The sequence below is a fragment of the Asparagus officinalis genome, unplaced genomic scaffold, assembly GCF_001876935.1.
Source record: "Asparagus officinalis unplaced genomic scaffold, Aspof.V1 AsparagusV1_Un26, whole genome shotgun sequence".
Classification (NCBI taxonomy): domain Eukaryota; kingdom Viridiplantae; phylum Streptophyta; class Magnoliopsida; order Asparagales; family Asparagaceae; genus Asparagus; species Asparagus officinalis.
This window is the reverse complement of record NW_017972292.1, coordinates 127,393-143,829: the sequence shown is the minus strand read 5'-3', so window position 1 is coordinate 143,829 and position 16,437 is coordinate 127,393. Positions and strand designations below refer to the sequence as shown.

Sequence of the window (16,437 nt, the reverse complement as noted above, 5' to 3'; positions counted from 1 at the left end):
GCAAGTAGTCTTATATGTTGCTATTTTTCAGCAATGATCCGACAAAACACTTTTAAAGGCTCTACGGTCCAAGTTTTGTTCTTTTAGGAATCAGGAACTCTCATAATTAAGCCAAACACCCCGCCACACTTTAGAAATATGACAGAATTAAGTTTTTCTACTTTCCATACTCATAGGCGCTTTCATATTTGACCTATTTAGACGCGGAATTCCTTATTATGAATATAACATGCTGTGTACAAGCTTCCTGCACAATAACATTTAAAGGTAAATTTAGCGTATTATTAAGCATACTACAATTTATCAGTTTCTTGTAAAGTTCTATTTTTTCTTTCGGCTAAGACCATTCTGTTCGGGGAGTATAAGGTGCTGTACATGATGAATATATGCCATGTTCTTCAACAAAAGTATTGAAAATTATCAGAAAAATATTTCACCAACTCTATTCAAAGACGTAATATTTAATTTTCCTTTCAAGTTGATTTTCAATTTCTGTTTTTAGTATTTTTAAACATATCAAAAGCTTCATCATTTTGTTCTTAAAGGTAATCATACATTATCTACTGCAATCATCAAAAGAAGTGATAAAGTATCTTTTTCCTCTCGTTAGTTAACATTACCATTCAATTCACAAATATCAGAATGTATTGAAATCTAAATTTGGAATCTTTTTGCGAGAAACACTTGGCGAAAAGATTCTTCTGTTAGATTTAGACTTAGCCAAATTTCACATTTATCAAAATTCGACCAATTAAAAGTTATTTGAAGTCAGTCTTACACTTTCCTACGATATTTTTCAAATAGTGCGAAATTTAAATGTGCTAAGCCGGATCATCGCCAAAATAATGAAGACTCTAACAATATTAAACAGAAAGATATAACTTTAATTATTAATATAGTTGATACATTCCGATCACAGAGTAGCCCTTTCCGCACAAACAATCCCGCTCTCTAGACAGTGCGGATAACATTATTTGTGACTCAAAAGCACAACCCGAAACCTTTCTTACAAAGAAGCATCAACAGCAAACTAAGTTCTTTCTAACTTCGGGTACATACAGAACATTTTAAGGAGTCAATTTCTTGTCACCAGAAAGTGCAAATGTCTATATCCAGAAGTCCCTTTCCAGCAACCTTTGCGGAAGGACATTATTCCACATTTGCACTTCTGTAAATTCTGAAATTTCTTCAAATCCTTTGAACAAGGATTTGTCTTGCAAAACGTGCGATTGCTTGCTCCAGAATCAAGCCCACCATCCAGACTTAACAGGGGGGGGGGGGGGGTGGGGGGGAAGCCATATTGATTCAGAATATCATAAGCGACCAGATTCTCTTTAATCATATTTGCAGAAGCCTTTGATTTTACAATTATTATTTTTTCTGTGACGGACATTCTTTTTTAGGCAAAATGTCGGGCTTGCCGCCATAATAAAATCAGGATCCCACTTTTTCTTGAAATTTCTTCTTTGTTTAAAAGTGCTTGGTACCACTTTTCTTTACTTGAATGGTTCACATTTTTTACCGAAGATCTTCTTTTCCACGGTGTGCCTTACAATCACTTTGGACATAATTCTGTTTCGAATCACGTTATGCGCTGCCAACTGCTCTCAATTCTAAGATTCTTACTGAAGTGTTCCAAAGGAGATATCCTCAGTTTTATGCTTAGTTTTCTTCGAATAATCTTTCCAAAGTATGATGGCTAGTTTTGCAATAATTGCAGCAACTTGAAAAGGACTCTGGGAAAGACTATTTGAGAACATGAAGTTATTAACCAAGACCTCCAATTCAAGACACCTTGCCTACTAGGACAGACTTGTCATCAACCATCTTTTTTATTCTCTAGAATATTTTGAGCAATTAAATACTTTGTTTGTACCTTCCTCCTCTCGGCTTTGTATTTAAATTCCAGTGCGTTCAGATCGTCCGATTATTGCCGATTTATCCTCGCTGAAAAATCATATTAATCGGTCGAAATTGTTTAGAATGTGACCGCCGACACAAACACTTCATCTTCCTCACCGTTTTGCCTTTTTGCTTTTTGATTTCTTCTATTTTACTTCCTCAGTAGGTTGGTTAGCCGTCTGCACTTGGTTTTGATCTTCTATGGGCGCAGATTGGGGTTGAGAAGTGTAGGAGATCGTTTTCAATGCTGTTAAAAGAAAACATCATCTTGTTCTTGCAGCGAACCGAGAAATTGTTCCGTGAAGTGCGCCAATTTACCATGTCTATGATGTCATCACGGACTGATTCTGAATTCCGACCTCCATCGTAGGCAGAAATATTTACTTTAGCATTTGATAAGAAAACATATTGATAGAGAGCAGAAAATTCTGACAGGCTGTGAAACACCTTTCTTAAAGAAATATTTAGCCGCCACTTGAAGAATTACAAGTTGCTTCGGGTGTAATGCAAATTTTCTTTCCCATTGATACAACAGAAAATGAAAATCCAGTAAGCCAAATTCTGGAATTTTTCCTTAATTCGTTGTGAAACAAGTTTGCTAATATTGCAGAAGTTTTTGATAGAAAAGATTCAGAGAAAGAGAATGTTTATGATATCTAAAAATATAAACTATTTATAGATTTTGAAAATGTGCGTTCCAACAGCTCACAACTTTTCAAAACACCCCTTGGAACAAACAGCCACTTTTCAACAGTCACTTGTCTTTTCATAATTTTTTAAAATTGCGAAATAACATTAAAAATAAAATATATTCAATATTAATTATATATATACAAAAAAAATAGAACATTTAAGCCGCAGCGGCAAGCGTGCAAGTGCTAAGTGCGTCTAATAATCGCGTCAAAATCGCGCATTATTCGCGGCTACCGCACGCCGGCGTTTTAGAAGCCTACACTTTGATCCATTATTCAAGCCAATAAGCATTCAATGCTTTTAAACCTCTAAAAGAATGTTCAAAATTCCAATGTGGGACTATCTTATTTTTTTACAAACAAATACTAACAATTCTTCATTTCTCTGATTTTAGTTCCCCTTTCTTCTCTTAAATTTTAGTGCAAAGGGGGGTTGATTGTGAAGAGCTTCAATTTTAGATCGAAGTTGACGAGGTTATAGTCCAACCTCGTCATTTTCTTTATTTTTCCCTGTCAAACACAAAATTAGAAATTGAAATTGGTTTTGAGTTAGTAATTGAATTGCAAATTTGTAAATGAAAATCACAAATAGAAATAGAAATTAAGAATTCACAAATTTACTTATAATTGTAATTCTGTAATTTATGAATTCTATTTGAAATTGTAATTGTAACTTATGAAAATCATATGTAATTGGTTGCTTGAAATTGAAATTCTAGGAAAACAGTTCTCATAAATTTAGATATTGATGAAATTTATGAATTTCAATTATCATAATTTCAATTTCAAGCAAACTGTTTCCCTAAATTTAGAATGTGTACTAGTTGAAAACAGTTTTCCTATAGTAATATGGTTATTACATGCATGATGCGTAACTATTTAATTTGTCAATGTAAATATATAATCTTTTTAATTTTTTTTATCTAATTCCATGTTGTTAATATTGTAGGAACATATCATCGGAAGGATAAGGGTCTCCAAAAAATCATAAGTAATCTATTTTTTTTATATTTTTAGAAAAAAGAATTTATTAAGTATATTTATATTTCATTTATGATATTATGTTACACATATGCAAACCATCCAATATGGCAATCCGATATTTTTTCATGTCCCCTGACATGTCCCTGATTTCTGCTATCCACATGAATTTTAGCCATCTGACGTGAACCCGACACCCGACATTTAAAACCTTATTTTTGATTCTCAACCTCAGCCTTATGGCTTATTCATAGGCATTAGATAAGGAAACATGGTATTAGGATTGGAACATACAGTCAGACCTTGTGTTAACATCTATTGGAGTTAAAAAGAGGGTTTTTCTTCTCTCTGCCAGTGTAAGAAAGTTGTTTGTTGTAGTCTTCGAACATCTTCAGTTAAGTCCCCTTGATGTACAATGGCATCTTTCAATGACATACCATTGTTTTCAATGCATGAGGAACAATACTGGATGCAAAGTTAGTTTACGAGCACATACGCAAAGTGCAATGCGATGCACGTACCTGAGTGAAGCTAGGGGCACCACACATAATTTTTCAAGATATACAAACATGTATGAAGAAACATGTGCTTATTATTTTTCACATAAAAAAGATGTCAAGGGCTCAACATAAATAATATATGCTACCAAATAATATATACTACCAAATCACAAAATAAAGTCTTAACCATTGAAGCAAATAATGTAGTCTACTAAAACAATGCAAATAATAGACAACACACTCAAGAAGTTCACTAACATCGAAGCAAATCAAGTAGTCTACTAAAATAAAAGCAAATGAGTAGCGAACATGCTAAAGAAGTTCAATAACATCAAAGAAAATTAATCAACTAAGATAAAGAAAATAAGTAGTAGAACACGCCCAAAAATTTCATTAACATCAAAGAGAAGCAAGTAGTCTACTAAGCAAATAAGTAGAAAATAATAGTCTAATCATCCTCCCCAGCATCACTATCATCCCCATCAAGAGGAATATCATCTTCATCGTTAAACTCTTCTTCTTCATCTGACTCCATAATTGGCTCCCTCCTCGATGATGATCCGATATCACTCAAAGATGCTTGAACCCTACCAGTTGACCTTAGATAGCTAGCATCATCTTCTTCAACTCTCATTGTTTTTGCTACGAGACCAAATGTAAGGTCATCCTTGCCCTCCACTAAATCATTTTATGCATAGTTACCTTTACCGAACTACCTAACAACCACTCGTTACTTTCATCTATATCAGCCAACTTGATCGAATCCATGGCATCTTTGGAGTCATATCTCTCCTTTAAATCTTGGTTGTGCTTGCAATAAGCTAGATGTTATTACCCCTTATAATCCAATATATTTCTCTCCTTGTTGTGAATCTGTAAGTAATACAAATAAATCAAATCAATATATTACTATTTCAAAGAGAGGAAAAAATCTATTTTGTTGAATTAAAAGAAATTAAGCATACTTTCTCAAAAGTACACTAATCTTTTTCATAACTAGAGGAGCTACAGGTAATGCTGAGGACTCTAATAACAAAGTTTCTGCAACTCTAAAGCTGCTGCACAATTAGACTCCCATCAGTCAACTCCTAATTTAAATAAGGTGATTAACATATATTGCCTACAGAAAATCTCATCAATTGAGGGTTAGAATTGTGGATATTCAACTAGAAACTTCCTTTTTTGGTTTCTCTTAGCTATCTTCATATTAGAAAATCCCCTAGCATGGTTATATATATCCAATCTTATAAATCTTGTCTTGGTCTTGTGCTGGTACCATCTTCTCAATGACTTTATAAAGACCATTCATAACCTTACTATTCCCTTAAATATTAGGACGGTCATAGAAAAATATAAGATTAAGGTAATAATATGTGGCAAACAAAGGTCATGAAGCTGATCTTCCCACATTTTCTCAATGAAGGCAAAAACCTTAAAATATTTTGTTATTACATTCTTAAAGGCTCTTGCAATAGCCTCCTTAGCTATATCCATCACATCATACATATAGTCCATAATAGGCTTCTTTCATGATCAACAAGCTTCAGAACACTAACTAGAGGAGTTGTGAGCTTGAGAATACAAACAACATTCTAGAAAGATGACATATGAACTATCTTTTTAGCCTATTGGCCCTTTGGCTCTGTTGCTCACTTACTTTGCCTCCATTTCTCTAAATTAAACACCTTCCTAAGGTTGTTCTTCTATTCATAGATGCTCAACAAAGCCATAAATGAAGTGGCAAATCATGTCACTGGCAGTCTAAGGAGTTCTCTGTAATTAGTTTGACTTCTCATCAGTGTAAAAACCTACCCATATGAGCAGATAAATCATGTCAACTCCATAACTCAGCTCAAGGTCAGATTCCCAGTTGTTAGCTTGCAAATATCCTTCAGTATGAGACTAATGCAATGAGCAGCAAACAATGTCCAATATAAATAAGGATATTTTCTCTCCAATATTGTTCCTATAATAAAAAGAATTCAAGATTAGAACTGAACAAGATAACAAAATATTCATATTTAATGAACTCCATTACTAAATTTTTACTTGCTAATTTGAGATTAGAATGTTATATGTACAACTTGGACATCATTTTGAAGTCTTATGGGTTTAATTTGCTCATTGAATATCTCAAACATCATGTCACTGGTGTTGATCTCATCAATAACATCAATGGAATAAAAAAAATTTACCATGAGGAGAGTTCACAAAGAAATTGAATAATGCGCTACCTTTCCTATCACTCTAATCATCTGACATGAAAGAATAACATTTGGTGGCCACATCTGTTTATGAGGTTGTATTAGATCTTTATTGTAATTCTTTTCCTTCCTAAGCAAAGGGTCCCTCAAATAGTGTAATGTCAAAGGAGGCAAGTTAGGCTCAAAAGCTTCCATGGTCTTCAAGATGATCTTGAAAGACCTAAATTGAGCTGCATTAAAAGAATTCGGGCTTGATATCATTAACAAGCAATATCTTGGTGTACATTAGTCACTGCATATTTGTTGAGACTTTTTTAGATACACTCATGCCTCAACTTGCTATCATCCTAGGAGACCTCTAGGGTGGATTAAATTTGAGAAATGAAAACTATCAGTTCATTCCTATTTGTGGAATATTCCACAATATGCAAGGCAACACTTTCCTTCTACTATTACAAAAGATGATCTAAGAGTTGCTCGACCTTTTCTATTTTCTCTAGATTTTTGTACTTATAGTTGCTCAACTTCAAGCTCCTCATCTTCATCGATCTCAATCATATTCTCATCTTCAACAATAGGAAAGAAGTCATCCATTGCTTATTTTTTTTAGCAATCTCTTGCATTTATCCATAATCTTTTAGTTCTTCAACCACATTGAGAGTCCTTTTCATGGATGGTCCTAATAAAATACTATTGTTGTGACATACCACCATTTATGATCTTATCACCAAAAATGCACTTATTCAATTAATATTCTCATCAACTAGTGAAGTGTATTTCTACATAAGATCTTCTCTTCAACCACTACCTGCTGATAAAGACGTATTTAAATAATTTTAGTATTAACAATCCATACCAAAACACATAAATTATCTATTAATAACATATATATCAAGTAGCAAGAATCAATATATATCAAGTAGCAAGAATCAATAAGGCAAACATAACAAGACTGATGTTTTCAATAATCATACATTTGAACAAAAAGTAAGTTATTAGCTTAGTTAATAACCCTGATACTCAATACAAAAGTGATACATAAAAAATTAGAAACTTTGGGGCAAAACAAATTGAGCTTGAACAAAACTCGATAGTAATTACTAGGAAAAGATTAAAAAAAACAATAAACTCTCATTATATTCATCTATATATAAAAATAATAAGTAACAATACTCAAAAAGAAGTTATTAGCCTCAATGCCTCAATACTCAATTCATACATTATGATAAGAAATAAAATACTATCCTAACTCTCTTTAGATAAGGAAGATTAAAAAATTAACCGACAACAATAATAGGAAAAAAGGGAGAGAAGTTACCTCTGTTGGGAGCCTCTTCAATCGTTACTAGTCGATCGCCAAGGTTCATGTGATGAAGAGGAGAAAAAGATAAAAAGAGACAAAAGATGAAGAAGAGGAAAGATGAAGATGAGGCGGTCTCAATTAGGGCTTCTTGGTTTCGGTTCTTCCAGGGGATATGGTTTTAGCGCTATTAGTTTTTTTAGTAATAATTGGTTATACAATTTAAGTTTTTGTGTAGATTGAGTTTATACCCAACACAAAACTAGTTGCTTTGAACATAGTTTAAAGAGGCACACACCTTAGTTAATGTGCAAGCTGCATACAGGGCACTCTAAGGTGCGTGCCTGAGGCAAGTGTAGCGCCCCACATCTGATTTAGAGCATTCTATCATCATGCCGAAACATTTTGCATCTAAGGTGTGCTCCTAAGAGTGCTTTTAAAGCACTGGTTTGAGTTATTAACTTATTACGTTAGGCTAATTACTTGCGTTTTGTTCAAGTGTATGATTATTAAAAACATCTTGCCTTATATGATGACTTTATTGATTCTTTCTACTCGATATATATGTGATCAATAGATAATTTTATGTGCTTTAGTGTTGATTGTTGCTATCAAAGTTATCTGAATATGTCTTCATCGTCAAGTAGTAGTAGAAGAGAATATCCTATGTAAAAATACACATAACTAGCTGGCAATGAGAATGCCAATAGAAACAAGTGCATTTTTTGTGATAAGATCGCAAATGGAGATATTATGATAACAAAAGGAACATCTTATCGGGACAAAACGAAACTGTAAAAATGTTTCCCTTTGTAAAAAAGTGTCTCGATGTGGTTGAAAGGATTATGAAGAAAGACGAGATTATTAAAAACAAGTGATGGATGATTGGTGAAGAGAACATGGTGGAGATCGATGAAGATGAGAAGCTTTAAGTTAAACAACTACCACTTCAAGTATCTAGAGACAAGGGAAAAGATCTGGCAGTTCCTAGATCATTTTACATAATGGCAAGACGAAGGAGAAGTGTTGACTTGCATAGCATGTGATCTTCCACAAGATGAAGGGACCGATGGGATGTACTTCTCACCTTTGATCCCACTTTAGATGTCACCAATTATGATAGAAGGCACAAATTGAGGCAGACGTCTATTGAAGAAAGCCTCAACAAAAATGCAGTGACTAAAGTGCATCAAGACATTGCTCGTTAGTAGCATTAAGCTAGAATTTCTGTTAATGCAGCTCGACTTAAGTCTTTCAAGATCATGTTGAAGTCTGTGATGGCTTTTGGGCCAAACTTGTCTCCTTTAACATCAAGATATTTGAGGGAACTTTGCTTAAGAAGTAGCAGAATTACACCAAAGATATAATACAACCTCATAAGCAGGTGTGAGCCACCAAAGGGTATTCTTTCATGTTAGATGGTAGAAGTGATAAGAAGGGCAGAACATTGTTCAACTTTCTTGTGAACTTTCCTCATGATACAATGTTTCTTTTTCTGTTGATGCTTCTAATACTTGGTGACATGATGTTTGAGATATTTAACAAGCAGATTGAATGTGTATGACCTCGGAATGTTATCCTTGTTGCTGCAGATAACTATTCTAGTCTAAAATTAGTAGGTGAAAAGTTATTAATTGAGTTTTTTGGTTATGAATATTTTGCTTTCTTGTTCGATTTTGATCTTGAATTTTTTTATAGGGACAATTTTTGAGAAAGAATATCCTTAATTATATTGGCCACCGTATCGCTAATTGCATTAATCTCATACTAAAGAATATTAGTTAACTACCAGCTGCAAAATTGTCCTTAAGCTATGGAATTAACAAGATTCATCTACTCACATATGTGGATTTGAAACTGGTGAGAGGACAAATTAACTATAAAGAGTTCCTTAGAGCGACAATAAAATTATTTGCCACTTCATTTGTGAGTTTGTCAAGCATCCACAAACAAAAAAAACCTTAGAAAGATGCTTAATTTGGAGAAATAGAGATAAAATAAGTGGGCAAGAGATCTGTGACACCCCTGGTTTCACACATGGCTACAGTTCAAGGTGAACCCAAAGATGTCAAACCTGTCATGCACCTAATACTGTGTAACAATATGTTTTACCATCACAGTAATATCTCTCTAGTGGATTTCAAACAAAAAGAAATATGGGTACAAGCAGATAGAATGAAGATAATAACACAAGGAACACAATGTAGAGAAGAGATCCAATAATAAATATAATCATGTTCCAATAAAATAAAATAAGTACATCTGATAAACTAAAACAAGGGCAATAAATCTCTAAATACAAGAGTCAATTGAAAAGTATATAGGCACTCAGCCTTTATAAATGAAATACATTTCTAAAAGAAAACTAAAATCATAAAAGTCTACTATAGAGCACTAACTACTAATAAATGACGGTAAGCTATACTGAGTTTCCAACAACCTACGGCTCTCCGAACCCCTGACTTTGCCTAAAAAAAGATGGAGACAACGAACGTCAAAGCGCTAGAGAGAACATCTCCACCGCCCCTAGGGGGAAGGGGGTTAGGTGCATAAAATAGTAATCATAGCATATATAAATATATAAATCAAAAGCCCTGATCTAAGAGGAATTGAGATTTAGAAATCCACAACACGAGAATGAGTACGTCGAGCGAAATAATCCAAACAAGGAAACCCTCATATATATACCATATATCTCAAATTGTGGATCACTAAATATCTACTCCAAAATCCTATGAATAAATAATCAACAAAAAAAATACATTACCAAACCTCATCTATACCATGTCGTATCATAATATCTCACACTACCCTCGGGTAGATGGCACGAGAACAATAACAATCAGGTGAAAGCCTCGTCAAAGGTATTTACCATCATATATGAATTTCTCAAAGTTAGACCATGTTCATAAGTTACACTCTCGCCAGAGTCCTAATCGTCCTAAATATGTAGAGTGTAGTCGTCCGCAGTATCATGCGGCTCATGGACTAACACACTCGGAGTGCAGTCGCCTGCTATATCATGCGGTGCACGAACATGCACACTCATCCACTGAAATAATGATGCATCACGGAGTGTAGTCGCCCACATTCTCATTGCGGTGCACGGACTAACACACTCAGAGTGTAGTCAACCGCGTTCTCTTGCGGTGCATAGATTAACGCACTCAACCATCCAAAAGCTAGCGTAAACCGAAACAATCATCACTCCCTACCATAACAAACTCAAAATATTAGATTACGCACATCCAAAAGCTTGTGCGTACCCAAACCCAATACGTGCAATCTCATGATCATGCACGTACATCGACGGATGGCTTGAACTTCGTGTTTGTATCCAAACAAACGTGAAAGAAAAGAATCAACATATATAATGCAGCACCAGACAGTCGACTGATATATTCCATCGGTCGACCGGCGGCGACGTGCACAAACATGCAGAAACAAATCAGCCTCGGCCGATCAACCGAGTGCATACGTCGGTCGACCAACCAAAGGGAAAAGTCCTAAATCTTGCAGACCGACCGGTCGACTGATTCTTCTGATTAGTGGATCCATCTAGATGACAGATCAAAGTGACAGTTCTTCTATACAATTACCAAAGTCAAAAAAATTCAAAAGAAACACGTATATAAACTCTTGATTTAGTGTAATTGGGGTTTATTTTGCTACATGAAACCACAAATATAAGTTTGATGGGATCTCAAAAACCCTAACATGATTATGTTTGTAAATTTCTCATGAAAACAAATCAAATTAGCAAAAATCTCATGTTAGCTTTACTTCAAAACTTAAACCCAATTTAAAGAATCTGTTTTCATAACTTTTTAAATCAGAAAGATTAAACTTTTATATCATATAGATTAAGGGGTGGTCTCTGCTCATAAAATAGGTTTTAAAATCCAATAAAAACCAAGAAAAACGAGAATGGGATTGGAGGAGATGAAACTCGCTTCAACAATTTCATGTTGATCTCTCAAACGCAAGAGAGACTCGATCCTCCTTCACCACAAGCTGTAGATCTCGCCCTCCTCTACGTCTTTACTTCACAAATCTCTCCAAAAACTCAAAACTAATAATTAGGGTTTTGGGGTGGCTGCTGGAACGTGAGAGATGATGAAGAAAGAAGAAATTAGATGATTAAAATTGTATATATATATATAATATATTATAATATATATATATAGTATATATGATAATAATATATATCAAGGTATTATATATATATTATATATATATATATATATATATATATATAATATATATGATATGATATATTATATATATATTATATATAATTTTTATATATATATAGCATCAATATATAATATGATCAAACAACTCGAAACTGACCCGACACAAACCTATGTTTCTGAATGAAAAGCACCATTCGATCTACTGATACATATGATCAGTCAAAATCGACATAGTAAGGTGAATTTTAGATTGAATTAGATTCTTACGATACTGTCTATTATATATAAATATATAATATATATATATATAATATTATAATATATATACTATATAATATTATATTATATAATTATTATATATATTATATTATATAAATTATATAATATATAGCCTATACCTAAAATTTCTTCCTTCTTCTCATTCATCTCTCAGCGATTCCGAGCATGCCACCCCTAAACTCCAATATTATTAGTTTTTGAGTTTTTCGCGAGAGAATTTAGTGATAGTAAAAGACCTTAGAGGAGGGCGACGTTATCTACGGCTATCTGTTCGGTGACAAGAGAGGATCGAGTCTCTACTTCATCGTAGAAGTAATACAACAATAAATCTCATTCTTGTTTATTTATTTACCATAATATTTTCAAATTTACGGGTTTTTACAAGATCCAAAGGGTAGATCAGCTGAAAAGATATTTCATATGCTATCTTTTTGGAACTTCCTTCATATGCTCAAGCTCACGGCTTCTCTAGTTACTGTTCTAAAGCTTGTTGATGGTGAAAAAAGCCTGCTATTGGTTACATATATGACGTGAGGGATAATGCTAAGGAGGCTATTGCAACACCTTTAATTATGAATCAACAAAATATTCTGAGGTTTTTGCCATCATGGAGAAGACGTAGGAAGATCAACTTCATCGACCTTTGCATGTTATGGGTTATTACCTTAATCTTCTTTATTTTTTTCTACGGACATCCTAATATTCAAAGGGATAGTGAGATATGAATGGTTTTTATAAAGTCATTGAGAAGATGATGCTCACACAAGACATACTTTTCATCGCAATGGTAATACAATCTTTTTTCTCTCCTCTCCTTAGCTTCGTGGAGTGTTAGCCTTTTGATTTATGTAGTGAGAGGCAGATTGTTTGAAGTAGGTTTGGACGATGCTACGTCTTGACTAAAGAGTGTCTTGAGGGACTTAGATTTATTCTCTAATGTAAACTTATTTTAATGAATTCTTGCTGCTCGGTTGGCTCTCTCCAAGGTAGTTGGCTCTTCCAACATGATTTTGTACCAAATTTCTTCTTTTAAACCACTGACAAAGCAAATAACAAGATATTCTTTGGGAAGACCATCAATGAAGCTGGATAATTTCTCAAATTGTGCTTGGTATTCTTCTAAGGATTCGGTTTGTTGCAATTTTGACAGTGATCCTTTGTAATCTATGAATTTCGAGGGTCCAAATCGATCCTTTGTAATCTAAGAATTTCGAGGGTCCAAATCGAGCTAGCAATGCTCGCTCAGACTCCCACCAAGATATGGGTCTACCCTTTCCTTTTTCGAGCCATCTATACCACTGCAAGGGTGTTTCATCAAGGAATAGAGTAGCAGGGCTTACATGTTGCTTCACAGGGGTTGCATAGAGGTGTAATATTGGCAAACTCTATACAACTAGCCGTGGACGTTTTCCCCAGTAAATATGAGGAAATCCAGCTTACATTTAGGGTTTCCTCCTTGGTTTGAGGACTGAGTTGATCTGTTAGATAGAGTACTCATACCTCCTGTTGGTGAACTGTTGTAGGATGGGTTGAGTAGGATTGTTGAATGGTTGAAGACCTAGCACTGATTCTTGTGGTGCCTTGTTCTTCTCTTCCAAGAGCCTTCCCATTTGAACGAGAACCGCTATAAGTTGAGAAGATGGTCCCATCATGAGTTAAGAAAAGTCTTCGACCTTATCATTCAACGCCTTCAATTGTGATTCTTGATGATACACCCAGTTCCACAGAATATTGAACTCATTGGAGTTAGACTAGACGAGCTCTGATTCATCCTTGTAGCCTGGCTTTGATACCTGGTGGTCAGGGGCCAAATTCTTCCCTCGACCTCCTCCTCATCTAGCCATAATTTAGTAAACGTTGGCTTACTGAAATAGGAGAAAATGAGAAGAAAATAGAAGGAAAAGAGAGAGAACAGAGGGAATATAGAAAAGCAGAGGAAATTTAGAAAGAACGAAGAAAAGAGAAGAAGTTAGAGAGGAGATAAAGACAATATTATCATTCATTCATACCCAACATTCACATTACAACAACTATATATAATTTACTCTAACATTCTCTTAACCCACTAACCCCACTTCTATTTCTACAACTACCAGCAAAACAACCAAATAACAAATACCCATAACTCTAAAACTACCACCTTATATCCTAATCTCCACTATTCTGACAAAAACACTACCATGATATTTTCTAGAATTTCCAGAAAGCTACTCCCTTAGTTGACCTTCACTTCAATATTTTCTCAGTGCCCTCCCTACGTAACAACTTATAAATCTTTACGAGTAAAACTAACTACTATTTAAGATTAACATCAATAAATCAAACAAACAATTGCTATTTCATACCTTGGCTCTTTGGAAATTCAGTAGTCAAACCTCTTCCTTTATCATTCTCGATTACTCGAGAAGTTCTTGGTGTTTGAGGATCTTGTTAGAAGTCATGCAGCACCGACTTCATGAAACCTAGAAGCTACTCTATCCATCTAGCAAACTTTGGAAATTGTCATTAGAAGCTGCCATGATGGTTTTTAGAAGTTTCTAGAGAAAAAAAAAACCGACATTGAACCATATAAAAGGGGAGTGAAGCTAAGAAAAGGCTAAAGTGTAGGTTGAAGAGTAGGCTCTGTAAAGTTAAAGAGAGAGTGTGAGAAAAGAAGTGAAGTGATTGCTTTGTAGAGCTAGAGGGATAGGTTGAAGCCTAGTGGGAGTTAGAGTGGCTGTGAGAAGAAAAATTTTAGAGAGAGAAGAGTGATGAAATGACGTGTAGGTGCAAAAAAGGTGTAGGAGAGAAGTGCACTACTTGTAATATTTTTTATCAAAGAAAATTTAAGTTGAAGTCCATTTTTGTCCAGAAGTCTTTGCTCAAGTCCTTATTTGTAGTGCTCATTCCATCAGATCTAAGGGCAGGATGATGGCGACCCAAAACGAGTCCTCTATGAATCGAGCAAAAATGAGGGTTTTGTTGACACTTGTATGGCAAAAGGATTAAATTCGCAAAATAGATTAGAACTTCATCGTAAAGATAGGGCTTTGAGGGTTGCTCAAACAGTTCTTTGCTAGTTTTCGTCATTTTGCAGTATTTATTCTCTTTGAAAATTAAACGACAGAGCCGAGAGGGAGATTTATCAGTAGTAAACCTAACAAGTTTGGATCCAATTGTAAGAGAACTGAGGCCCAAAACGATACTAGAGATGGGTCGAGAACAGAAACCCTACAAAGTTGACCGAGCTAGTAATGAAGTCGAGAGGCTCAAGAGTCCTTAACTTTTTTTTTTCTTTTGTAGGATCACCAAGAGTCCTTTAACTTTGGGACATGGAAAAATTCACATAAAAGGGTTCTTGCAGAAAATCGCACATAATGAGAATTTCATACGTGTGTCAGTGTTAATTTAAAATCGGTGTATATACTGATTTTTTAATTGTTATATTAATTTAGTATTCTGTGTGGAATCATTTTTTAATTGTTTATGCTAATTTTGTATGTTGTTTTTACTGATTTAAATTAGCAGTAGAAGACACAAACCACAATTTTCACTGTTTTAATTTTATAAAATACCCTCTACTTGAATTTTTTTATTTGTTTATTTTATTTTATTTTTTGCTTTGACTGAATTTGTATTAAGTTTAAGATTAATGGGCTTCTTCAAGCAAAATGGAAGCCAACATGTTTGAGATGGGTTCTTATTTTCTCGAATGAAAATAATAAGAAACTTACCTTTGTACTCTACTTTTCATCACTTTTTTCATCTACACGAGTTAAGTTACTCGTTTTAGAATACATTTGAACTACAATCAATAGAACTATGAGATCTCTCAAATAAGATTTAATTTTTCTTCAATTCATTTTCCTATTTGCATTTGCTTTATAACTTGCTTATCATGTATACTTGCGTCCGCGCTGAAATCATCGATGTCGTGTATCTATACACCAGCCTGAATTTCTTTGTTTATTCGGAATCTTATTAATAGAATGATTTATCAGGTACTGAATAGCATTTCAAAATAATTGGATGTCCACCAAACTTTTTAGCCACTTATTTATATATATAAAAAATCTATTCATATCTTTCATGGATTCCTAGGCAACATCAATGGCTAAAAAGTTTGGTGAACTGTTCGTTGGAAAATTTTACAATAAGAAAATGAAAGAATTGAAATTGATTTATTCTTTTTAATTGCTTAGAAAAAGAATGTTTACAACTCTCTCAACCTCAATTACAATTTGAATTTCCTGATTACAAAAGAGAAGAGAACTGATGCGAATTCTCTCCTTTGTTTAAGTCTGGATTCTTCACAGTGGCGATGGAGTGGTTCCCTAGAATGCTCGCATCGAGTTTGCTCTCCGTTGACGATCCCCACGTCTCAATTCACTAGAACAACTAACT

General features: G+C 34.2%; 1 long non-coding RNA gene across 2 annotated transcripts; it reads right to left on the bottom strand.

The window, feature by feature from the left end:
* Positions 1-4,424: 4,424 nt before the first annotated feature.
* Positions 4,425-14,590, bottom strand: LOC109827109. 2 transcript variants are annotated; one of them, XR_002243338.1, is made up of 4 exons: positions 14,400-14,590; positions 13,555-13,890; positions 5,888-6,041; positions 4,425-4,948 (listed from the first exon to the last, which is right to left on the bottom strand). It is a non-coding gene; the product is annotated as an uncharacterized LOC109827109 (long non-coding RNA). The 2 variants fall into 2 exon arrangements; XR_002243337.1 differs by lacking the exon at positions 5,888-6,041.
* Between the last annotated feature and the right edge of the window lie 1,847 nt (positions 14,591-16,437).